At 40.0% G+C, this 25,495-nt stretch overlaps 1 protein-coding gene across 2 annotated transcripts in view; it reads right to left on the bottom strand.

Annotated features, from left to right (window-relative positions):
* Positions 1-3,569, bottom strand: part of JCAD (junctional cadherin 5 associated) — a 38,573-nt gene extending 35,004 nt beyond the window's left edge. The window contains exon 1 of one of the 2 annotated variants that reach the window (XM_026710086.2): positions 3,321-3,569. The gene's annotated coding sequence lies outside the window, so the exon portion shown is untranslated. Of the gene's footprint in view, positions 1-2,669; positions 2,793-3,320 lie in introns of those variants that run through there. The other variant, XM_087918011.1, reaches the window with a different exon arrangement.
* Positions 3,570-25,495: the final 21,926 nt, after the last annotated feature.

Consider the following 25,495-nt stretch of genomic DNA (forward strand, 5'->3'; position numbering starts at 1 on the left):
GGCAATTTTAAGACTTGTGGACTTCAACTTCAACTTAGCCAGCTTTCCTCAGAATTCTGGGAGTTGAAGTCCACAAGTCTTAAAGTTGCCAAGTTTGGGGACCCCTGCTCCAAAGCCTCCATAAGATTTCATTTTACCAGACATTTTATTCATTTTATTTTATTCATTTTACCAGAACCTTCGGTTCAATCTAAGTATAGTATATAAAATCATACATTGCAATGACCTACCAGTCAATGAATACTTCAGCTTCAACCATAACAACACAAGAGCAAACAATAGATACAAACTCAAGGTAAACAGCACCAAACTTGATCACAGGAAATACAACTTCAGCAACAGAGTGGTCAATGTCTGGAATATTCTAACTGACTCTGTGGTTCCTTCCCCAAACCCCCAAAACTTTAACCTTAGACTGTCTATTGACCTCACCCCTTTCCTAAGATGTCTGTAGGGAGCGTGCATAAGCGCACCAACATGCCTACCGTCCCTGTCCTATTGTTTCTTTTATTTTTTCTTATATGTACCCATTTCATGTATTTATAACCATGTTTATACTTATACCTGTTATCTTATAATTGCTTGACTAAACAAACAAACAAATAAATAAATAAATATCTTAAGGAGTTGGTCTTGACCTTTAACTCTCGTGTTAGGAACCTATCCAGCCAGGAAGCTCTCCAGGGAAGACTCTTTTGGAGATGTTCCTGCCCTTGGAGGCTCCTTTTTTGTGGCAAATGGGAAGTTCCTTCTCCTGGGTTAATTTGGAAATACATTATTTAGAAATTGCAGTAATTTCCCAGTTTCAGGAAAAATCTAAGAGACAGGTCATCTGTCATGCTGTATGCTAAACAAATAATTCCCTCAACACTGTCAAACTATTTACTAAATCTGCATTACTATTGATCTTCTCATTGTTCCTATCACCCATCACCTCCCATTTATGACTGTGTGTGTGTAACTTTGTTGCTTGTATCCTAACAATTTATATTGACTGTTTTCTAGTATGATGTGATTGCTTATTGTACCCTATGTCTATTATTAAGTGTTGTACCTTATGATTCTTGACGAATGTATCTTTTCTTTTATGTACACTGAGAGCATTTGCACCAAGACAAAATTCCTTGTGTGCCCAATCACACTTGGCCAATAAAGAATTCTATTCTATTCTATTCTATTCTATTCTATTCTATTCTATTCTATTCTATTCTATTCTATTCTATTCTATTCTATTCTTTGAATTAATACATTAAATATTTGCTACAATATTAAGACTCTTTTTTTAAAAAAAACTTTTTAGATTTTTTATAAAATATCATTTCTGTTGGCTACCTTCAGTACCACCAGAGTGGAAAATACGATGTATTTAGGTCAAATAACTACTTTAAAAAATGTATTTACAATAGAAAAAGCTGTGAGATTAAATGTCTTCTATTAGCCCATCTGCCAGCAAATGTTTTGGCAGAACTAGTGGGGAAAAGGGCCTTTAGTGGATGATGGTTCTTACCTTACTTCTTAAGATGGGCACAAGCTAAGACTGAATATCAACTTTCTAATAGAGAATCAATGACAAGCCTAGATCAAATGGTCCCAGGTGAAAAGTACCCTCAGTATTTATATTCAAGTTAAAATAATTGTATTGCACATCAACATTGTCTTCCTGGCAAAAGTATACAGATAATACGTTACGCTACTGCTTCTGCCTGCACTTTCCCCTCCCCCCCCCCCATTTTTCAACCTAGCCTTGAACCTGGATCTTTCTGGATTCTGGACAATTATCTTTTTTGCAATAAGTTCTGATGGGTGCGTGATTTCTTCTATTGTGTACTATGCCGCTTATGGGGGAAAGAGACTCAGGATCTATCAAGCCACATTACCTTGACATTATATTTAAGTACCAGTAACAAGTACCGCTCTCAAAATTGGCACTCCAGATTGTCCCTGTTCCTAAATCTGGCTTAGATTCCTAGGAATTCCCTGGCAATCCACAGGAACTTGCTAGAGATTTGAAGCTGATACTACTCATTGTTATAAACTAACAATGGGCAGTATCAGGTTCAAATTTCTACCAACTACTGTTATTATTTGTTGTTAATATTATTGGTTAAAGAGATGTCTGGTGAACATTTCCAGGAATAAAAGCATAGTTCAGCATGTCCCAAATGCTTAAAGTTTCTTTAAAAAAAAAATCACAGAAAACAGATTTACCAAATAATGGAGTTACAAGTACAACCCAAGAAACAAAACGTCAAGCAGTCAATACTAATGTCTCTTTAAGAGAAGAAAGCTATAGCTCACTCTTTTAAAAAAGATTCTTGGACATTTCCCTGCATTAGTTCTCCCTACCTAGCAGGGCTGTTTTGAGGGTAACCCGGGAGGAGATACAGAAAAATCCAAGATTTACACTTATGTCTTTTATTCAGACATGACTGGACACTCCACAGCTGTGTTCGCATTACACAGATATTCATGCTTAACTTGGTTTATCAAAGTAACCAGTTTTCTGATATGACCTTGCCTAAACTACCTACGGTAATTCCAGGGATTAATTTTAGCACCCGCATCCTGTTGACCCAAACTGTGGTTGATTAGTTAGTGGCCAGGCCAAGCCTGTAATATACCTAGTTATGAATACTTCAGAAAGCTTCAGTCCCGTCCAACAGACATACCCCTTGGCTCATCCAACGCCAGACAGCTGGAAAAGGCGCTGCTTCGAGCGGAGGAAACACCCTCTCCAAATCAGGCTGCTCTTTCCAAACTTGCGAGGTACTAGGAAAACCAGTGCCGTGAACTCAGCAACTGCGATTCCACCTACAAGCAGGACGGCTCCAAGAAAAGGAGGACTGGCACAAAAGTTACATCTGCGCCCCCCGCCCCCCCTTCCCGAAAACAACTTCCCATCAGAAGGTCCACCGCTTCAGCTAGGCGGTTGAGCCGGGCAATCTGGCGCCCAAATTTGTAAATTTAGGAACGGGGAGGCGGGAGGGAAGAAGACACCCTCCCCCCAGTAACAACAAGTCCAAATCTGGACGCACGTGCGATTAGTAACCGCACCCTCTCCTGGATCTCAGAAAGACCGAAGGAAGAAACAGAAAAGAAGCAGGCAACCCATTTCGCTCCAGAACTGCGGCCAAAAACTTAGGAAGAGGCCAGGCTGGAATCGTTGGCAATTGCGCAACAGTAAGGCTAGTTTGCAAACCGGGGGTGGTGGAAGAAAGATGAGTGTCCCGTCCCCCCCAAAGTCTCCACACACCCCGGGAGTTTACAGCCCAGCAAATCTCAAGAAGCGCCAGGAGTTGCCAGCGCGCCCGGCCACTTACGTGCTGCTGGACTGCTGCTGCAGCAGCGTTGGCGGCCGCCCGCCACCGTCATCCCGAACTCGGGAATCTGCCGAGGAAGCATCGCCGCCTAGCACGCCCGGTGGAGGGCGAGAGTCCGAGATGCCTGCGCGTCGCTCTTCTCTCCAGCGCTGCACCGACTTTGAAGTGAGAATGCGACTCGCGCGCCTGGCAAGGTTTCAAAGGTTACGCGTCCCTCCCTTCCTCCCTACGTCCCTCCCCGAACACCTTGTGGGGCTCCTTCGCCTGCTTCTTAAGGAAAAGGCAGAGCAGGAGGTTGGTGCGGCCTAAACAGACTTTGGGACAGGGGCCAAAAATAGGGTACCTCAACATGCTGGGCAAGCATGTTGTGAAATGCCCCAAATTTATTATTTCTTCCTCAAAGTATTTCTTTTAAGACTTTGTTCTAAGGTGTTAGGGAAGGCACCCAATGCTAGGCCACCTGGGCAAAGAGACTTCTTTAGTGAAAGACAACTTAGGAAAGCAGTCCCTACTCTCCATCTCAAATCTAGATTTATATTAGATCTGTCCTTGGGACGCAGCTCTGGTCAAGATCCAGTGAAGAAATACTTGTCAGAAAGTTTAAATTGTATTTAGAGGCAGATAACAATTCTCCAAGCCATGGCTCTAAGCAAGGTAAACCTGTGGACTGTTTAATTTCAGCACTGATCTCTGAAAACAGACAGATAATGGGGGGGAGGGAATCACCAGCAATCAAGACAGGCCTTAAAGAAGTGCCATTTATCTATCATCAAGAAGGAAAAGAAGACAGATCAAGCCTCTCAGCCATCAATTACCATCATCAAAAGTCTGTAGGCTGCTTATTCTTCCAAATGTCTGGAAGATGTTTCAGAAAAGATACGAAGTCTTTGGGCAAATGAAAACTCTGCAACTCAAGTTGTGTAGAGACAGCATATCAAGCAAGAACAGAGATTAAGCATTTATAACATTAAAACCTAAAATAACTGGTTGGGACGATAAAATACAGTAAAAGGCTGTTCTGTTTTCGGAGCCATGACCCGAAGAGAAAATAATCTGCAAGAGGTGTTGTCTTCTCACATCAATGTGACAGTGTCATTTGTTTATGCTGTTGAGGCATCGCTCCCTCTCTGCCATGAAGCCCGTATGTAGGATGTAGGATTTGCTACCATACATACAAGCTCTTCCCATTTGCCTTAAACAAATAATAAAATAAAAATTTCCCAGTAAGCCTGATAAACTTTCATCGCCACAAACCCCTAATTGCTACTAAGGCTATGCCCATGAAACACACTATGACATTACATTATGACACCAGTCACATTTTAACCAAATTCTTCAAACCCATTGTTGGCATACGGTTTGTGTCCCGCAAATCTAGAAAATTGGGTTGAATGCAGTGGTGGGCTGCTGGAGTTTCACAGGAATTTGGGAGATCTTCTAGCTAAGATTCTGCACAGTTCAGAGAACCCCCAAATCCCATTCCTGGCTGGCTCCTCCCATCCCACCCAGCCCCTCCCAGGGTCCCCACATGCCCCATTTTGGATACAGGTAAGTGCAGGCCGCTCACGGAGGCTTGGAGACGGCAAAAAATGGAAGTTTGGGAAGGCCAGAATCGGGCCCATTTCCGGCTTCCAGACAGTCTCTGGAACCCAGAAGGCTGTTTTCATCCTCCTGGAGGCTCAAGAAAAGGCTCCGGAGCCCAGGAAGGGCAAAACCGCCCTCCCCATTGTGTGCAGGAGGCTGACCAGGCCACCCCCACCATGGCCACCCCCACCCAGCAACCAGGAAGAGAACCCGTTGGTAAAATTTTTGAAGCTCACCCTGGTGGAATGGACTGTTTAAAAGGTTATTTCTTTCTCGTATGAGCCATACCATTTGTCTTCAAGAGGGTCAGGGCTTGTAATTCTTCTTCTCTATGGGCATCTAAATTTGCAGACATTTCTCCACTTTCTATTATTTCCTTCCTCTTGAAGCGCAGTAGGTTTTGGAATTTTCTATTTCTTTTTTTGTGACGGCTGTCTCTTAGAAATCCTTCTCTACCTGAAGAAATCCTTCTCTCCAGAGATAGGAACCTCAAATCTCAACATTCTCCAGTCTGAATCTATACATCTGGAGAAGGGTCTATGACAATTTGCCATAGCCAACTCGCCACAACCAACTTATCATGGCCAACTAGCCATGGGACTCTTGCGGGAACAAGAGTTACACTAATATTCAAGAAATGGTGGGATAGAATCATTAAAGGCAGGATGCAAAAAGAGGGACAGAATGGAATGTGAATATGTTATTTATTTTAAATAATTAAATTGAATTGTTGAGTTATCCTGCAGGGAGTTGTCTCATGGTGAGTTAGCCATGGCAAGTCGGCTATGGTGAGTTGTGCCATTCTGTTTGGAGAATGCCCAGTTTAGGGAAAGACTTTAGAAGCTGTCAAATTTTGCGTGGATTCACTTCCCAATGTATAATGTCCCATAATATGATATTAATAGCTTATTATCTAATATTGAAGGTTGTGGCTAAACTCATAATTAACTTGCATCTCTCTTTTAGAAATAATCTTGCATTTCAATTACTGTCTGGAAATTGGAAAGGGGCCATGATTAGAAGCATAGCCTTTTACATGCCATAAACTTGTATTTTTAAGTATATTAATTTGTCATTGACATATTTTTATAGTCTTCTCTACAAGGTTTGAGGCCTGTTTTGCATTTCAGATATATATTATAACCACCAACACCTGAAGGCCACCATAGCTAGCTATTTACTTACATAGCTTAACTAATGCAGCTATTTCCACACACATCATTACCTTGTTTAATCTTTATTTTACAGTGCAGATACTCTGGAGATTTTTTATGTTATGTTCTTTATAAAAGACATATATAATTTTCATTTTTTAAAAACTGCTAACAAAGTAGCAAAGACAGAATAAAAAAGCTATAATGACAATATATAAACTACAAAACAAGGTATATATTTTAACTTGATCAATGAAATACTTAGAAAATTTCCATAGGTTGTTCATACTGCTAGATTTTTCCCTCACTTATGACTTCCATGTAATAATTCTTTTATAATTTCTAGTTCTGTTATAGTATTACATTTTGACTTTTATTTCTTTGACAAATTTAAGCAATTCATTTCAAAATAACACAGACATATCAAGACAGTTATTATTTTATACTATTGATATTCTGGCAGGGATTTAGTCCTTTTCATTATTAATTGTTGTTGCATCAACAGTTTATGGATCATGGAAGGAGGATAAATTAAATTTGTTCCTAAATTTCATGAGAAATTGATATGGGGATAATGGTTTATAAGCTAGTTCTAAAGCTCTTGGGCATAAAAAATGACATTGTACTTTGACATTAGCTTATAGTTAATCTTTTGGACATTTGATATGCTTAAAAAGGAATGGCTGGGTATAATCACTTAAAATATTCTGATTTATAGTTTGAGCTCAATGCATTAAAAGTATTTGAAAGTCCTAAATAATTAATAATATAGGGATATTTTGGAGGTTCCAAATCTATATTTAATTTTTACATACAGTTGAAAAATATTACTCAGGGAAACTTCATCATACATAGAATAAAAGTCTGGAACTAGTCTAAGAAATAAATCAGCTTTGTTAATATTTATAGAATACTCCAAAGAATAGGTAACAATAACTGGTTTATACCTTATAGTCTTGTACAGATGTATTGTTTTGGTTTCACAGTCATAAAGTTTTCAACAAGATGCTGAATAGAGTAGAGTAGAGTAGAGTAGAGTAGAGTAGAGTAGAATAGAATTATTTATTGGCCAAGTGTGATTGGACACACAAGGAATTTGTCCTGGTGCAAATGGTCTCAGTGCACATAAAAGAAAAGATTCATCAAGAATCATAAGGCACAACACTTAATAATAGTGATAGGGTACAATAAGTAATCAAATCATACTAGGAAACAGTCAATAAAAATCGTTAGGATACAAGCAACAAGGTTACAGTCATAAGTGGGAGGAGATGGGTAAAAGGAAGGATGGGAGGATTAATAGTAATAGTAATGCAGGCTTAGTAAATAGTCTGACAGTTTTGAGGGAATTAGTTGTTTAACAGAGTGATGGCATTCAGGAAAAAACTGACCTTGAGCCTAGATCTGGTGTGCAGTGCTCTATAGCATTGTTTGAGGGTAGGAGTTAAAACAATTTATATCCAGGATGTGAGGGGTCTGTAAATATTTTCACAGCCCTCTTTTTGGCTTGTGTAGTATACAGGTCCTCAATGGAAAGCAGATTGGAAGTAATTGTTTTTCTGCAGTCCTAATTTCTCTCTGAAGTCTGTGTCTGTCCTGTTGAGTTGCAGAGCCAAATCAGACAGTTCTAGAGGTGCAGATGACAGACTTAATAATTCCTCTGTAGAACTATATCAGCAGCTCCTTGGGCAGTTTGAGCTTCCTGAGCTGAGAACTATATTGTATTCTAAAAGTCTGAAATGCTTGACTGCAGACTACTAACAATTCTGTTTTACTCTAGTGGAAAGTTTTTGTTACATCAGATTTTAAACCCTTGGTTGAATTATGCTTTCACTGTCTATTTAGGAACTAGCTTCCTCGCAATGTTTTGGGAAGTTTGATCAATATTATTCTGTGGTCTCATTTCAATATGCTATATAAGTAGGGATTTTTATTATTTTTTTATTGTCTTTTCTCTGTTTCTTCTATGTCAAAATTTGCCACCTCTTCTCTCAGATATCTCCACAAACCAACAAGGACAGTTCAAGAAAACTGATATTTCTGAATGTCTTTCAGGAGAGACCAGAGATTTTCCTTCTAAATAAATACAAATTAATTTCAGGATTGAAGTTATATTAAATATATTCGATCTCACCTTTAATAATAAATTAGGGATTTCAGGCCAGAATTATGCAGACTTATATAATGACAATATTTAAAACTTTAAATCTAGGAGAAATCAATACAACTGAACTTAGTTTTACACTTTAATCTTAGTGCTACAGTGAGATAGGCACCATATAAATTTGATCAATAAAACAAATTACATCTCTCAATTGTACTAGAAAGATATATTAACTATTTATTACCAATAAATAGCTGAAGATTGTGCCCAAATTAATACTATGTTAAACTATTAACAATTAGAAGATAAAAAGGTGGCTTTTTGTTGCTTCATCTAAATTATCAAATGATCCCTATATCCTTTAAATAAGATGGGAGAGTTTAAATAGACATTAGCAAATAAAATCAGTTTCAAAAAAACCTCCTTTGCCCATAATGGCAAACCTATGGCACGCATGCCACAGGTGGCATGCAGAGCCATTTTTGCGGGTACATGAGTTCTCGCTAAACTTACCTGCACTGCGCATGTGCGCACCTCCCAGCTGATTTTCGGCCTGTTTGAGGCCTTTTTCGCCTTCCGGGAGGCTCGAGGAAAGCGTCTGCAGCCTCAGGAGGCCAAAAAACAGGCCTTCTGGAAATACCGGAAATGCCCATTTTCAGCCTCTGGAGAGCCTCTGGAGCCCAGGGGAAGCCATTTTCACCCTCCCAGGGGCTCGAGGGATGCCTCTGCAGCTTTGGAGGCCAAAAAATGGGCCTGAAAAATAGCCCTCCAGAGGCTGAAAACAGGCATTTCTGGAAGGCCCGTTTTTCGGCCTCCCAAGGCTGCAAAGGCTTCCCTCTAGTCTCCGGGAGGGTGAAAAAGGCCTCAAATGGACCAAAATCAACTGGGAGGTGCAGGTAAGGGGGTGTGTGCATCCACAGAGGGGGCATGGTGCATTGCATTGTGAGTGTCAGTATGCATGTGCCCACACTATCATGTGTGAGCGCGTACTTTCAGCACACTACAACAAAAAGGTTTACCATCACTGTCGTATGCCATATGCTAAAGTGACATTCTTAAATTCAGTAGTACTTAAGGAAGGGAAAGGAGATAACTTTAGCAAGAGGTCAGCTGCATGTTACAATCATGAATTTATTTTCAAATAGTAAGTGGAGAATTCCTTGTATTCAAAACCATTCTCATAATAAATCAACAAATAAAAAAGCTTGCCTATCTGAATATGTATTTATGTCATTCTGTGTTTCCATAGGTCCATTCTCCAAGTCTTCAGGCATTCTTCGAAGGTGATCTTTGATGGTCTTTAAATATGCTCACCATAAAAGAAAACAAACAAAACTACTGCATTTCAGTAATAAATGTCATATCAATGTCAATTCCTATCACTAAGAAATAACATATATTCCTTGCACAGTTCACCCCTATTCTTAGTACAGTTCATCCATATTTAGTATTCTTGTGGCCAAACATGGTTGCTGTGAGAAAATGTTGAAAAGCTATCAAACTATCTAGAAATACCTAAAATCTGATATCCAGGAACTGTGGGATTGTGGAAAAGGGGTTTATCTGCAAATGAAGAACCATATTTACCTCAGACTCCACTGCACGATGGAGCCCCTGGCATCCACCATGAGCTCCACTCCTGGTCGCATCAACTCATACACTGGTGTGGGAGTACAAATCCTTCAGAATATAATGAAAATGGCAAAGTATGACTTCCACATCTTTAGCACACTAGAGGAAGACCATGGCTGGGATATGATGATAGATGCTGAGAAGAAACACAACAACTTTGCTTATCTATGAAGAACAATATGCAAATTGCTCTTGATTGTACACTTGTTTCATTATCTTTTTATTTTTTATTTTACCAAAGGAAGCTTTCAGAAAGGATTATGCTGCATTTCCAAAAGCTGTGGTAGGGCAGTGGTTATTAATTATGCTGACCGCCAATTGCCAACAGATTGGCAGTTTGGTTTTCACTGGCTCAAGGTTGACTCAGCCTTCCATCCTTCCAAGGTCGGCAAAATGACGATAGAGATTGTTGGGGGCAATATGCTGACTCTGTAAACCGCTTAGAGAAGGCTGTAAAGCACTGTGAAGCGGTATATAAATCTAAGTGCTATTGCTATTTTTTGCAGAGAGGAGTAAGTCCTTCATGGCTGCCCTTGTTGCTTCTTTTGTTGTTGTGGTCTTGAGGACTGTAGCACTGTAGCTGCTCTTCTCTTCTTTTGTTTCGATTTTTGTTTCAGTTAGTACCATGTTTCTCATATAAGGCCAGGTCTTATTTTTTTTTGAGCCCCGAAAAAATGGCTAGGCCATCTTTTCAGGGGTGACTTAATTCCCCCCCCCGCTTTGCATCTTCAGGCGGGCGGCGATGGCTTGGATGTTGACCTCGGCGTTGGTGGGGCATTTCGTATCGGGGTCAACGCAGGCAGCACCATATCCGGGTGTGCAACAAAAGTACTTCCTAATGGCAAGCCCCCCCCCATTCCCATTTTGCATGTTTTAATATAGGCCTTAATTTTGGGGGGGGGAGGGGCTTAATTTCATTTCATGCCTATAAAACATGCTGGGACTTCCTATTGGGGGAGGCTGTATTGTGGGAGAAACAAGGTATTATGGGTAATTTAGTGGATTCAGAAGTATCCCAGCCATCTACAGAAAATAATACTCTTGTTGCAAGAGCATCCTCTGTACAAAACATCATTGAAGCATTCATGCATTTGTCCTGTGATCGCTGTGAAGAAAAGAGGCCACATCACACACTGATGTCTTTTATGAAGCAGAACCGTGAGCTTTTGAAATCTTAACCTGGCACTATTTTAGATGTGTTGCATGCCAGAGTCTGTAAAAAAGTATCTAGAAAGGAGGAGGCCATCATATCCCTGATTGTTTTTGGAGGATCTGGCCCTTTCAAGCAGAAAGATTGAGAGACTATGTTGCTTCTGTTTCTTGAGGATACCATCTTCCAGATCACTAATGACTTCTGGGTTACTGACTTTTTTCAGAGTCTGATTCTTCAGTTATGAAGTTACTCAGCATGTGAGAAGAACTTCCTTTACAAATGTTGGAGAACAGCTTGTGGCAGCTTAATTCAGCCAAACTTAGGTAGAGTTATCCAGAAGATCAGGTTTTATGAGAACGAAGAAAGGGAGAGCTGTCACTCCATTATTTGTGATGCAATTTATGAAATCATCAGGAACCTCCTTGAGTAGGTGGCAGTACAAGCCCTTCTAGACATAATGGAAGTGCAGAGTGTAACTCCTGCCTTTTATTCTTGGAGGATTTGGCCCTTTGAAGCAGAAAGATTGAGAGACTGTGTTGCTTCTGTTCCTTGATTCCATCTTCCAGATTAGTAATGACCTCTGGCCTACCGACTTGGTCCAGAGTCTGATTCTTCAATTATCAAATTGCTCACTGTGTGAGAACTTTCTTTACAAATTTATTTATTTGATTTGTCAATTGCTTACAAGGTAATAGATATAAGTATAAATATGAGTAAGAATACAGGAAATAGGTATGAATAAATGGGGACAATATGACAGTGACAGTAGGCACAATGGTGTACTTATGCACACTCCTTACAGATCTCTTAGGAATGGGGTGAGGTCAATAGTGGTTAGTTTGAGGGTAAAGAAGTGGGGGTTAGAGGATATAACAACAGAGTCAGGTAGTGCATTCCAGGCATTGACCACTCTTTTGCTGAAGTCGTACTTTCTGCAGTCAAGTTTGAAATGGTTTACACTGAGTTTGTATCTGTTGTGTGCTCTTGTATTGTTGTGGTTGAAGCTGAAGTAGTCATTGATTGGTAGGACATTGTAGCAGATAATTTTGTGTGCAACACTTAAGTCTAACCATAGGCAGCATAGTTCAAGGTTGTCTAAGCTCAAAATCTCAAGCCTGGTGATATAGGGTATTCTGTTGCGAGCAGAGGAGTGTAGTACTCCTCTCATGAAATACTACTGGACTCGCTCGATTGTGTTAATGTCTGATATGCAGTGCGGATTCCAGACTGATGAGTTGTATTCGAGTATTGGTCTGGCAAAAGTTTGGTATGCTCTAGTTAACAATTCAATATTTCCAGAGGAGAAGCTTCGTAAGATTAGATTTACAACTCTTAATGCCTTTTTGGTAACGCTGTTACAGTGAGCTCTGGCACTTAGGTCATTTCATATAAGAACTCCAAGGTCCTTGACAGAGTGAGGATCATCAACGAGGTCATATCCGCCTAGTTTGTATTTGGTGTATTGATTTTTTTTAACAATGTAGGACAGAGTATTTGTTGGTCAAGATTTGGGGTTGCCAGATGTTTGACCATTCAGACACATAATCAAGGTCACTTTGAAGGATAGTAGCATTGTCAGTGGTATTGAATAGCTTTACGCCATCCGCAAAGAGGACACAGTTACTTATAAGGTGATCGCAAAGGTCATTTATATAGAGTATAAAGAGTGTGGATCCTAGAACGCTGCCTTGGGGGACAACACTGTTAACTGGAGCAGAGTTAGATATAGTGCTCCCTATTTTTACTATTTGTTGCCTGTTTGACAGGAACGCAGTAATCCACTTCTGGAGGGATCTGGAAATGCCGTAAGTTTAGTTTTAACAGTAGTTTGTCATGTACCACTGAATCAAAGGCTTTGCAGAAGTCTATGTAAATTGTGTCTATAGCTTTACCCTGGTCGAGTAGAGTAGTCCATATGTTTTTGTAGTGTAGGAGTTGTAGATTGCAGGACAATTTTTTCCTGCAACCAAATTGTTTTTTGGAGAGTAGGTTGTTTGACTCTAAGTGGAGGGTGATGAATTGGTTAATGATTGATTCCATGACTTTGCATGTGATACAACACAGAGAAATTGGTCTGTAGTTTTCAACCAGGCTGGGGGTCACCTTTTTTGAAGATATGGATGACCATAGCTAAGGACCATAGGTTTGGTAAGGAGCTGGTTCTGAAAGGTATCTCATATATACTGCTTAGGGGTTCAGCTATGGCAGAGGAGAGCTTTTTAAAGAAGTATGCACATAATCCATCGGGGCCAATAGATAGGGATGGTTTTAGGTTTCGTAGTGCTTTTCCTACATTATCTTCTGTAAAGTCGATATGTAGCAGGTCATTACAGTTAGTTGTGGTACAACTAGGAAATGTGGGGCATGAACTATTGCTGTTTACAAAGACTGAAGAATGTGTTGAAGAGATTGGCCTTAACAGCTTCATCGTTGCAGTCTTTCCCATTTGGTCCTTTTAGGAGTGGGATGGTTCTTGATTCTTTAAGTTTGGTGTTAACAAAATTGTAGAAGGCATGGGTGGATTTTGTACGTAGGAGGTTTTCCTCTTGCTTGCAGTGGTAATTTGTGCATTCTGGCTTTATCTGTCAGCATAAGGTGTTGTACTGGTTTTTAAAGTTTGCTACGTAGCTAGTTTTGTTTTTACACCATAGCGATCTTTTTTTTTTTTGCTTGAAGTTTCCTTCTTGTTATGGGTAATTGATTTTTTTTTGTTTTGGGGGGTTATAATGGTACATATAGTTTAATCACTCAAGTTCAAACAAGGATGCATTATAATGGTCTCCTGTAGTAATGTTGGGGAATGTTGGGGAACCACAATGAAAGCATCTTGTGGCAGCTTAATTTAGCCAAGTTTATGTAGAATGATCCAGAAGATCAGGTTTTATGAGAATGAAGAAAGGGAAAGCTGTCACCATTCATTACTTGTGATGCAATTTATGAAATCATCAGCAACCTTCTTGAGTGTGTGGCAGTACAAGCCCTTCTAAACATAATGGAAGTGCAAAGTGTAACTCCTGCCTTTTGGACACAATAGCGAAAGATCATGGCTAGGATATTGTGATTATAGATGCTCAAGATTAACACAAGATTTGCTTCTCTAGGGAGAGCAATGAGCATATGTACACCAGGCTCCTTTCCAAGGAGACTGATGCCAAATGTACAGTCTCCCTCAAAAGGTCAACTAGAGGAGGGAGTTTTTCATCGCTGCCCTTGTTGCTTCTTACATTGCTGTTGTCTTGAGGACTGGACAAGAAGCAATGGATGGAAGCTACTCAAGGAGAGAACCAACCTAGAACTAAGGAGAAATTTTCTGACAGTTAGAACAATAAATTAGTGGAATGACTTGCCTCCATAAGCTGTGGGTGCTCCCACACTGGAGGTTTTTAAGAAGAGATTTTACAACCATTTAAATTTTTTTTATAGAAGTTGTGCTTGAGTAGCGGGTCTACAGGTTCTCCAAGGTCATTTCCTACTCTGTTTTTCCGGAGTTTTCAAAGATAGTTGACCTGATAGGATTACAGAACTACTTTGGGAGTAACATAGAGTTACCAGTTTGACTCTGTTAGCTCAGAATACAAATTTGTCATGGCTCTCCACCCTAGTGTGTTGTGCAAATTCAGGCAAAGCAGATATTTCATACAGACTCATAACCCTTCATGGATTGAGTTAATCTCATCATGTGGTACAAGCACAGCTATCTGCACCTTGAAAAAGAAAACATTCAAAATGTGTTGTGCTTCCAATTCCTTAATCCAAATGACTGTATTTACATTTCTTTTCCTTAAATCCTTAAATGCTGGATCAGATATGCTAGTATTTAGAAATGTAAACTGGATTTAATAGAAGCAGGCTGGTTCAGGCTACTTGTGGGATTCGATAAAACAGGATTCCCTTCAGAGCTGTGATATTTGACTGAGGCTTGTGAACATTTGGATGCCCAGAAGGCGGAGGAAAGGCAACATGCAAGAGATCCTTCTTTTCCCATATATCTAAGTCAGGACTTAGGATTGCAGGTAATGGGCTAGATCAAGACCTGTTCCAATCATAATGCTCTGGGGAGATGTTGCGTTATACATGTGGTGGGTTGTACCACGTAATTTAGTTATGTTTTACTGAACCCAATTTTCTGGATTTGTATGATAGCTAAATAACATTGTCTGGATTTGCCCTACACAATAGACCTAAATTTGTTTAGCTAGAGTTTGGGTATATTATACAAACTATTGTTTTGCAATTTCATGCTTTTTAGTAAAAGTCAAGTCTTCATTTGATACCAAGTACTTAAGTCAGTTTTAAATTTAGCCACCACATTTGCCCCTCTATGTTGAAAGTTTGTTAGGAATCCATGCTGTTTTATAAAATGGGCTAACTGAACAATGAAAGTAATAAACTATTTCAGTATATTAAATGAAATGAACTTTTTCTTACTATAAAAATTCACCTTGTACAACCCTTCTTATGTTTAGCTTTCTGAGCTTTAATAGGCTTTATTCCCATAGAAGAGAACAACTATTCATGTAAAGGTATTTTCTTGTGGTAAAAATAAGTAATACGCCTTTTTTGTTTCTATTTAAAACAGCATTTAAAGGAGCCTTGCTACAAAGGCTCTGAATTAGACAGCTAGGCTCTGAATTAGACAGCTGTTTCCTCTTGGGATTATTTTCTGTGCTTGCAAATTAATTCTGTTTTGCAAAGAAGAAACTGCCATTTCTGGGTACCCATGATGGTTAATAGGAGTCAAAGAGCATCCATTTTCTTAATTTAATTTTAAATTTCAGACTTGAATCAAATCAAGCAGCTTTGGAGCCAATCCAACATTATACCAACTGTTTTTGGATTTATAAACTGGGACCAGAATTGAATATTGAGATCTGTAAGCTTTCCAGATTTTCTAAAAAGACCCTTCTTCCACCCTGGATAAGCCATCTATGTTCCAAAATAGAGATAAAGTGCAATTTGCTCACCTGGAAATGCATTATTTGTTTTTTTCTAATTGGAAATCAGAATCTGAATATGCCAACTGTCTTCAATAAATAGTATCTCATTTCAACTGATTGGCTAATTTGAAAATTATACCTCTGTTATCCTAGTGATTTGCACACACACACACACACACACACACACAACTTAGGATAGTGCCCACTTTGCAAAGATTCAGCATTTATCTCAACAGGATTTTCAGCGAAATTCACATGCTCTTTTGGCTTTCATAAATGTCTGTTCAGGTTGTCTTTGACTTACAACAGTTCATTAAGTGACTGTTTGAAATTACAACGGCACTGAAAAAGGTGACTGATGACCATTTTTCACACTTGTGACCATGGCATCCTCCCCATAGTCCCGTGATTTACCTTCAGATGCTGGACAACTTTTTCATATTTATGACATTTGCAGTGTCCCAGGGTCATGTGATCATCTTTTACGACCTTCTGACAAGCAAAGTCAATGGGGAAGCCAGATTCACTTAATGATCATGTTACTAGTTTAACAACTGCAGTGGTTCACTTAACATGTGGCAAGAAAAGTCGCAAAGTGGGGCAAAAGTCACTTAACACATTTCTCACTTAGCAACAGAAGTTCTGGACTCAACTGTGGTCATAAGTTGAGGATTACCTAAATTATCTCTCCTAATACAATTTACTTGCTTCTGTGTTCAGTGTTCAGCTAGTGATTTTGAGCTACTCTAATGTAAAGTAGCATGATGGAAATGCAAGAAACAGCCGGCAATGTTATTCAAACATCAGCACTTCCTTTACTTTCTGATTTAGTGAAGATGGAAGCATTGATTTCCCTTTATATGAGCCTCACAAAGGAATGAATGGCTGAGATATTGGTGCAAGGAACTGCTTTGATCCCCTAGCCATGCCTCTTCACTGGAATTTAACTATCTGGTTGGGTTATCTGACAGAAACAGTTTAAATGAGTTCATATAGACTGCTGGATTTTGCTGTCCATATGAAAAAAAAAAAACCAGGAATCTATGGAATAGCAATTGTGGCACTTTTCAAAGAACGGTATGTTTTATTAATTAAGTTATTCAATCTGTAGATCTTTCATTGCTGCTTCCATCAAATGTTCCCTCTCCTTTTGGGATTGGTGGCTTCCTGAGCCTTGTTTTTGCAACCCCCAAATCTCTTCCCACAGGGGTGGGATTCAAATTTTTTAACAACAGGTTCTGTGGATGTGGCTTAGTGGTCATGTGACTGGGTGCGCGTGGCTTGGTGGTCGTGTTATTGGCTGGGCGTGGCCAACTCAATATCACTCACATCAAGGCATGCATCTCCTCGCCTGGCTTCTCATGACTGTGGGGATGCTGCAACAGTCATAAGTATGAAAAATGGTCATGTCACTTTTTTCAGTGCCATTGTAACTTTGAATGGTCACTCCACACAATAAAAGTACCAGCAAAGGAAGGGGAAAAAACTCCAGAGAAGTTCCAGAGACAGGAAGTCTAGTCCTGCCAAGAATGTAATAAGGGCTAACGGAGAGGCAGTTTCTGTAAGCAACACCAGAATGTTTCTTTCCTGCCTTCCTTACAGGATTAGGCCAGTAATTTCTTCTAACAACCAGTTCTCCGAACTGCTTAGAATGTTAACAACAGGTTCTTGTGAATAGGTGCAAACTGGTAGAATCCCACCCCTGCCTTCCTATGAAGAAGTACTGATGTGAAACATTTTTTTTTTGTTTTAGGCAAAAATATGTATTATAAATATATTTATCATAGTTTTATAAACATACTCAAGGAGATCACCCCCCCAAAATGCTACTGCCCAACTTCTATTGCAAAGAGTTGCCTTTAAAATAATTAGCATTATTCAATAAATCGGGTCATTGCGTAATTATTGAACCTTTCAGCCTAGCTTATATGTCTGCTAGTGGTACAGTTACCGTGACACTGGCAGAGGGCTGATCTTGAAGCCCAGCATGATGGCAGCGGTGGAGGCAGGTGTGAAAATGGGAAGCATCTGGCTGCCACTGCCTCCCTGTCACCTGTCGCTGCCTCTTGCTGCCTCTGCCCTGACCACCATTACCAGCCAATTTCACTTGGAGCCCGGCACGGCAGTGGGGTGTGTGAAAATGGGAAGCCCTGGTCACTGCCCATCTTCACTCTGCCCATCCACTTGTTCGCCTGCATGGCTCTCCCTCTGGCTACCGATGATGAGTTTACCATGTGGAGTTGTCTTGTGGCAAATAGGCAGTGGGAAGTGAGCAGTAGCAATCTTGGCTGGGGTAAGTTGTCCCATTGTGTTGCTGAGCCATCACACACTATCCTTTCAGATTAGGAAACCAAGAGTACCTTCACCCCACCTTCAAAATATCCCACGGTGATAAAGGGCATCGTGATATGGCACTATATAAATACATAATAAATAGTGGTGCTGACAGTCAGTAGTTACAGCTGGCAGCAGCCAGAAGTGTCCCATGGAGTACACAGGGTTGCATTAGAGTATGGTACTGCGTTCCTCCCAAAGTAAAAAAATACTAGTGATCTTCTGATAGACCATTATACTAATGTCTGAATTATGTTTTCCATAGGCATTACATAGCAAATGCCTACACAGAAACCAAGCGTGTGTGGTTTCTTCTGTAGATAAAGCCAGGATGTCCATGCCTGGGGTAATGTCAACTAGTCAATACAAAATTGGCAGATTCCAGCTTCAGACAGCATCACCATCAAGATGATGCAACAAAATATTGTATACTAGAACATCTAGGAATATTTCAGTTGTCTCCATGGCGAATTGAAATGACAAGTTGATGAGGACATGTCAGCTAATAGTGGTTAATGAAGCATTTTCTTATAAAGTTAGTGGAATAGGTAGATGAGCCCTCATGAGGATGGACTTACCTACAAGTAGTTTAGTGTTTGGTTCTTCTCCAAAAACTTTTTTGTTATTCATCAACTATCCCAATATTTTCTGCATCTTAGGATCCTTAGAACTCGATCATAGTTCATACTGTACTTCGTAGCCATAGAGGGAGCTCTATGCATTATGATAGGATGGATTCAGGAACAGACTTATCTTATGTTCCAGTTTGATTAGAATTGCCCCAGTTTTGCACTCCGGTCCTGAAATCCTACCTGCTCTAAAGGTACCAGATTCCACCTGGAAAATTGAATCATAGAAACCTCATTTAACTATATATCATCACTTGCTTGCCACCTTTGCTCAAGTCAACAACTAGACACGGGCAAACAGGGAATGACTTCAAATAGCTGAACTCATCCTTTCTATTTGTAGAGATTCTTAGTCATCAGGTCTCAAAGATGCTTTTTCAAAAAACAATTGGAATGGAACTTTTTCATTTCTCATTCAAGTAATTTCATCAGTCGGGATGGGGAGAAATGGAAGGATAGCTACTGACAGATTGGATGGTGGGGGAATGGAAAAGTAGGTTCTGACCAGATGGTTTTGGGGAGGGGAAAGACATCTTCTTGTTAACACTCTGAGAACTGTTGAGGCCATGGTAGGGGGTTATCTGTGTCCTCGGGGTAACCTGAATCAGGGTGCAATTGATTGTGAAATTTTCTTGGAACTGCTGCAAAGGCTGCATTGTAGATTGGAGATAGTTGGTGTCTCCCTGTCCTTCTGGTATACATGGATTCTTTTACCCTTCTTTCAAACCAATGATCCTGTCTATCCAAAATGTGGTTTTCAAGAGTGACCTTTGTCTTTCAAATGAAGATAGACCACTGAATCTTGTTCTGATTTCCTATATTGTGCCATGTGCTCGTGAAATGGTTGTTTTGTTTAATCAAGATACAGATCTGCCAATATCTCACTGCACTGTATTGCATATACCCCTCACAGCTTCAACCTCAAACTGTCTGCCGTGGACCTCACCCCATTCCTAAGAGGTCCTGCATAAGCGCACCAATGTGCCTACAATCCCTGTCTTACTGTCCCCGTTTATCTGTATTTACTCCTTGTTCCTGTTTAGGTTCATACTTATACTTGTTATCTTGTATATATTTGACAAACAAAATAAACAAACAAACAAATAAATATATTACATTGCTCAGTTTGTCTCTGGGTATTTTATCCTTGGGGTGGACAAGCTTCTGCCTTACTATATTCTTCGGGGTAAAGTGCATATGTATGTTGTGTTGTTTAAAAATCCTCCTGAGCTTTTCAGATATTCCTGAAATGTACAGAATAACGACATTACTAGTTTTGTTGTTTTCTTCTTTGTCTGTAATGCAGGAGCTCCTGCTGAATCTTTTCCTAAATTTGATGAAGCCCAGTTAGGATAATAACAAGTTCTGAATGATACCTTGCCATGTTATCATTCTTTTTCTTTTCCCTCTTTATTGGTTTTATTTTACTATCTTTACTTTATGATCATTCCATCCCATTACCACCCAGTCTTAACTATCAGTACCTAGCAAAGTGTTACAATTAACCATCCACCCTTCCATCGCAACTGATGAAGTTTCTTGGATGAGAAATGAAATGTTTTGTCCTTCAAGGAAAAAACAGTCCAGTTGCCTTTTGAAAAAAATACCTGAGATGACTCATGCTTTCATTTTGCAAAAATGAAGCAAGTTTTGAAAGAGAATTATATTGCTCATTCTGCTTTGCAAACATGCTGATTTGTGACCTTTTCTCCTTTTACCTGCTTGACATTATATTATGCTTCTCCAAGAATTTCATTTCAGAAGGATCAGTTTTATTTAAAATCAAACTATCTCAATTTATGTGCAGTTGAGGCTTGATTGAATATATATATATATTCATGAATATATATATATATATTATAATACAGAAGCCTGATGATGGCAGATGAGATTCTGCCGAAAGAATCATACCCAGAAATCATCCAGATGCCCTAAGCTTTATGGTCTCCCCAAGATACACAGAGAAGGAACCCCACTTAGACCAATAGTCAGCTCCATAGGCTCACCTCTACAAAACCTAGCCAAATTCCTCGCCAAACAACTACAGCCCTGAATGAGACTTCATCGAAACGTTGCCTAGATACTTCCAATCTTACACAGGAGAAAAACCGAATAACCAAAGAGATACATATATTTATATTTATATTTATTTTTTTATATTTATTTATATATATATATATATTTTCTGAGGTTCTCGCGGGTATTTGTATGTGGATCTTTGGTTATTCGGGTTTTCTCCTGCGTAAGATTGGAAGTCTCTAGAGCAACGTTCGATGAAGTCTCATTCATCATCTTCAGGCTTGTGTCTTCAGCTCTGTGCTTCTCAGAGTGATGTGAGCTTGCAGCTGCTTCTTCCTTTTAACTGCTAGTGGGGTGTGACTTGATTGGGTGGGGGCTTGGCTGTGTTCTGATTGGGTGGGGGTGTGTTCTCATTGGTAGGGGTTTGGCTGTGTTCTGATTGGTTGGGGATTGGCCGTGTTCTGATTGGCTGGAGGCTTGTTCTGTTCAGGTGGGGCTTGGTTGTGCTCAGGTTAGTCTTAGTTGCTGGGGGATTTGAGCTGGTGAGCTGTGATTCTGCTGTTTGGCTTCGCGTTCATGGTCGTTCTGCATCTTCATGGTGGGTGTCAGTTCGGTTTATGTATGGCTCGGGGGGTTGAAGCAGGTAGTGATGCAGCTGCAGTGCGGCTTCTGGTCCATGGTCGTGTCTCATCTTCTGTGTGGGTGGTGTCTGCTTTCTACGTGGAAATGTGGTGGTAGCATCTTGTGTGGCCCTCGTGAGTGTGGGTCTGGTGCCATTCTTCGTGTTAGCTACTCATCTGTTTGTGAGGGCGGGTTTCCAAATGGCTGGTAGCCAGGAGGTGTCATCTCGTTTATTCATGCTGTGTGGGCGTTTTTCTATCTCTATGGCTTCTCTGATTATTCTGTTGTTGAAGTGTTCGGTTTTGGTGATAGTTCTGGTATTTTTAAAGTCAATCTCATGTCCTGTGGCTTTGAGGTGTTGGACCAGGGAAGAGGTCGGTTCTTCTTTTTTGATTGAGTTCTTATGTTCTTCAATGCGTGCACTTATTCTTCTGTTAGTTTGGCCGATGTATGTGGTGGAGCAGGCGGTGCAAGGGATTTCGTATACTCCTTGGTTTTCTAACTCGATTTTGTCTTTAGGGTTTCTTAGGATGGTGGATATTTTTCTGTTTGTGCAGAATGCTGTTTTAATGTTGTGTTTTTGGAGGATCTTGCTGATTTTGTCTGTAGTGACTTTTATATATGGGAGGAGGGCTTTGCCGTTCTCTTGTTCTCTGTCTTGGATTTTGGTTGGGGTTTTTTTTTGGATTAGGTGGGTAATCTTCTTTCTTTGGAATCCATTGGCTGTTAGTACATTGGTGAGAGCGTGTAATTCGGTTTTTAGGTGTTGTTCGTCGGCTAAGCATTTTGTTCTGGAGATGAGTGTCTCGGCTACGGAATTGATCTGTGCTGGGTGGTGGTGTGAGAGTGCGTGTAGATAGCGGTTTGTATGTGTTTTCTTCTGGTAGATGGTGTGTCCTAGGGAGCCATTAGATTTTTTGTATACCAAGACGGTAGGGAAGGGAAGTTGATTGTTAGCTTCTGTTTCCATGGTGAATTGTATTTTGGGGTGTGGGCTGTTGAGGTGTGTGAGGAAGTTGTTCAGTTTTTCTTTCCCGTGTGGCCAGATTATGAAGGTGTCATCTACGTATCTGAGCCAGAGTTTGGGTTTGTGATCATATTTTTCTAGAGCTTGTGTTTCAAAGTGTTCCATGTAGAGGTTTGCGATGACAGGTAAGAGGGGTGATCCCATGGGTACTCCTTCTATTTGTTTGTATTTTTGTCCGTTGTAGGTGAAGTACGTATTGGATAGGCAGTGATTGGTCAGATCTAGGATGTGCTTTGGGGGGTTGTATTTGTTTTGGATGGCTGTCAAGGCTTCTTTTATTGGCACTTGGTTGAAGAGGGATATGACATTGAAGCTCACTAGTAGGTCACTGGGTTGTAAGTTTTGTTTCTTTATGATCTCGATAAACTGGAATGTATCATGCTAAACCATGTGATTGTTGTTTTTGCGTGATTGCCTTGGTATCTAGTTGAAAATATATATCTAATGTGAATTTCTGATGTGGGGATGAATGGCTTGTTAGCTAAGATTCTGGAAAGTTGTTGACTCTAGCTCTGGTAGCATGAATACCTTTGCTGCAGATGTTTTCCGTCCATTACTTGGTAGATAGGATTGCTCTAGTAGTCCTGAAGTGCAATAATTTTTAGTTTTGATAGTTTATTCTTTCTGGAATTTGTAACTGGCAGTTGGTTTTCAAGTTTATGGCATTGGTTAATTTTTGTTTTTCTCCAATAAATTCTTAAGCAGATCTTATGTCAGTGCTAACTGCTAACTTGCTTATTGGGGATTGCTTACATGTCAAATTGGTTTATTTATTGTTTACACAGTAATGGAATTTTGCACTTTTGCAGCAATATGTATCAATATTCTAGGAATATATGTCATGGGATCTTGCAATAGAGAGAAAAGCTCATTTTCAATCTGCATTAAAGAAATGATAGCTGAGAAGTAAGGCAATGTTTTTCTCTTAGATCTTTCCCAGCAGGAAACAATTATGGGTAATACCAATTTCCTGCAGAATTTCACAAATCCTTCCTGGTAGAAATTTCACCTTTCAGTGGTCCTAGAATATAAATCACAGCTTTTAATTAGAACTTTGGTTGTCACAGATTGTTGCTGTTTTTATTATATTACTTTTTGAAAAACGAGGATAAATATACCTCTGTCAAGATTAGATCAGTTTGATAGGCTGGTCAGAGAGGACACAGAACCAGACATTGCTGCAGTGGATTGGCACCCATGTGCCTCCACATGCCTGGATCAACGATCCGAACAATTTCTTTCAAAATGCACTCAGTTCACTGAACTGCAAATAGCAGCTTCCCTGCTGCCAGCTCTTGCTGCTGCAGTTTATCTTAACACCAGCCTTGGCACTTTAATTGCTTCCAAGGCACAGAACTGTTTCCCCACCCCCCTCACCCAATCAATTGGTTTAAAACAGCAATGCATTAAGTCTGTAACCCATAAGCCACCACCTTGCTCATTTCCCCCTTCAAGCAGCCATTTTATACTGGAATTCACAAAGAAGCTGAGTGTTACTTACTTTTCTGATTTTTTTCCCAGCTGGAGAAAAAAATATAGAAATAACTATAGAGAGGTGGTCAGGGCCACTAAAGACAAAATTGGGGTGGAAAGGGGGCTAATCAGGGACTTAAAACATCCCATCCACTTCAACCCAATGTCTATCTCCCTGAATGGCTGCTGGGGTTGAAAAGTGAAATGACCATAGAAATCGAATGCCTAGAAAGTCTCCCTTTTGGCTGTTCTTTTCTAAAACTTTCTTTTCATCACATATGGAGGAAGAAAAAGTTGGAATGCATAGAGAGGGATTTGTAAACTAGGGTCGTGATGTTTTCTTGAACATTGGGCTCTATCCGACAAAATGAAATTCAAAAATAAGATTTTACATTTAGGCAAGAAAAATCAAATGCACAGGTACAGTATATGTGGTACCTTGCTCAATATTAGTAACTGTGAGAGGGATCTTGGAGTCCTAGTGGACAACCATTTAAATATGAGCCAGCAGCGTGTAGCAGCTGCCAAAAAGGCCAGTACAGTTCTAGGCTGCATAAACAGAGGGATAGAATCAAGATCACGTGAAATGTTAATACCATTTTATAATGCCTTGGTAAGGCCACACTTGGAATACTGCATTCTGTTTTGTAATGTAAAAAAATATGTTGAGACTCTAGAAAGAGTGCAGAGAAGAGCAACAAAGATGATTGGGGACTGGAGGCTAAAATATATGAAGAATGGTTGCAGGAATTGAGTATGTCTAGTCTAACAAAGAGAAGGTCTAAGGAGAGACAAGATAGCAGTGTTCCAATATCTCAGGGGTTGCTACAAAGAAGAGGGAGTCAAGCTATTCTCCAAAGCACCTGAAGGCAGAACAAGAAGCAATGGGTGGAAACTCATCAAGGAGAGAAGCCACTTAGAACTAAGGAGAAATTGCCTAACAGTTAGAACAATTAAGCAGTGGAACAATTTGCCTCTAGAAGTTGTGAATGCTCCAACACTGGAAGTTTTTAAAAATATGTTGGATACCAATTGGCTGAAATGGTGTAGAGTTTCCTGCAGAGGTGGTATTCAGCAGGTTCTGACCAGTTCTGGAGAACCAGTAGCGGAAATTTTGAATAGTTTGGAGAACCAGCAAATACCACCTCTGACTGGACATTTTACAGTATCATTCCCCTGCCATGCACACCAAGCCACGCCCACAAAACCGGTAGTAAATTTTTTTGAATCCCACCACTGATTTCCTGCCTAGGCAGGGGGTTGGAATAGAAGACCTCCAAGGTCCCTTCCACTTCTGTTATTCTATTCTATTCTAACCCCAGCAACCCTATCTTTATTTTGGATTAAACAATATGTGTTTGTGTGTGTGGTGCCTTTAAGTTAATCTTGACTCTTGTTAGCTGCCTGAAGCAATTCCTGCAATTTCCTTGTAAATAATTCAAACTAGTTTGCCATTGCTTTTTTTTAGGGCTGAGAGAGGATTGGCTTAGGGTCACCTAGCTGGCTTT

The sequence above is a fragment of the Pseudonaja textilis genome, chromosome Z, assembly GCF_049901715.1.
Source record: "Pseudonaja textilis isolate UNSWEBS1 chromosome Z, rPseTex1.2, whole genome shotgun sequence".
Classification (NCBI taxonomy): Eukaryota; Metazoa; Chordata; class Lepidosauria; order Squamata; family Elapidae; genus Pseudonaja; species Pseudonaja textilis.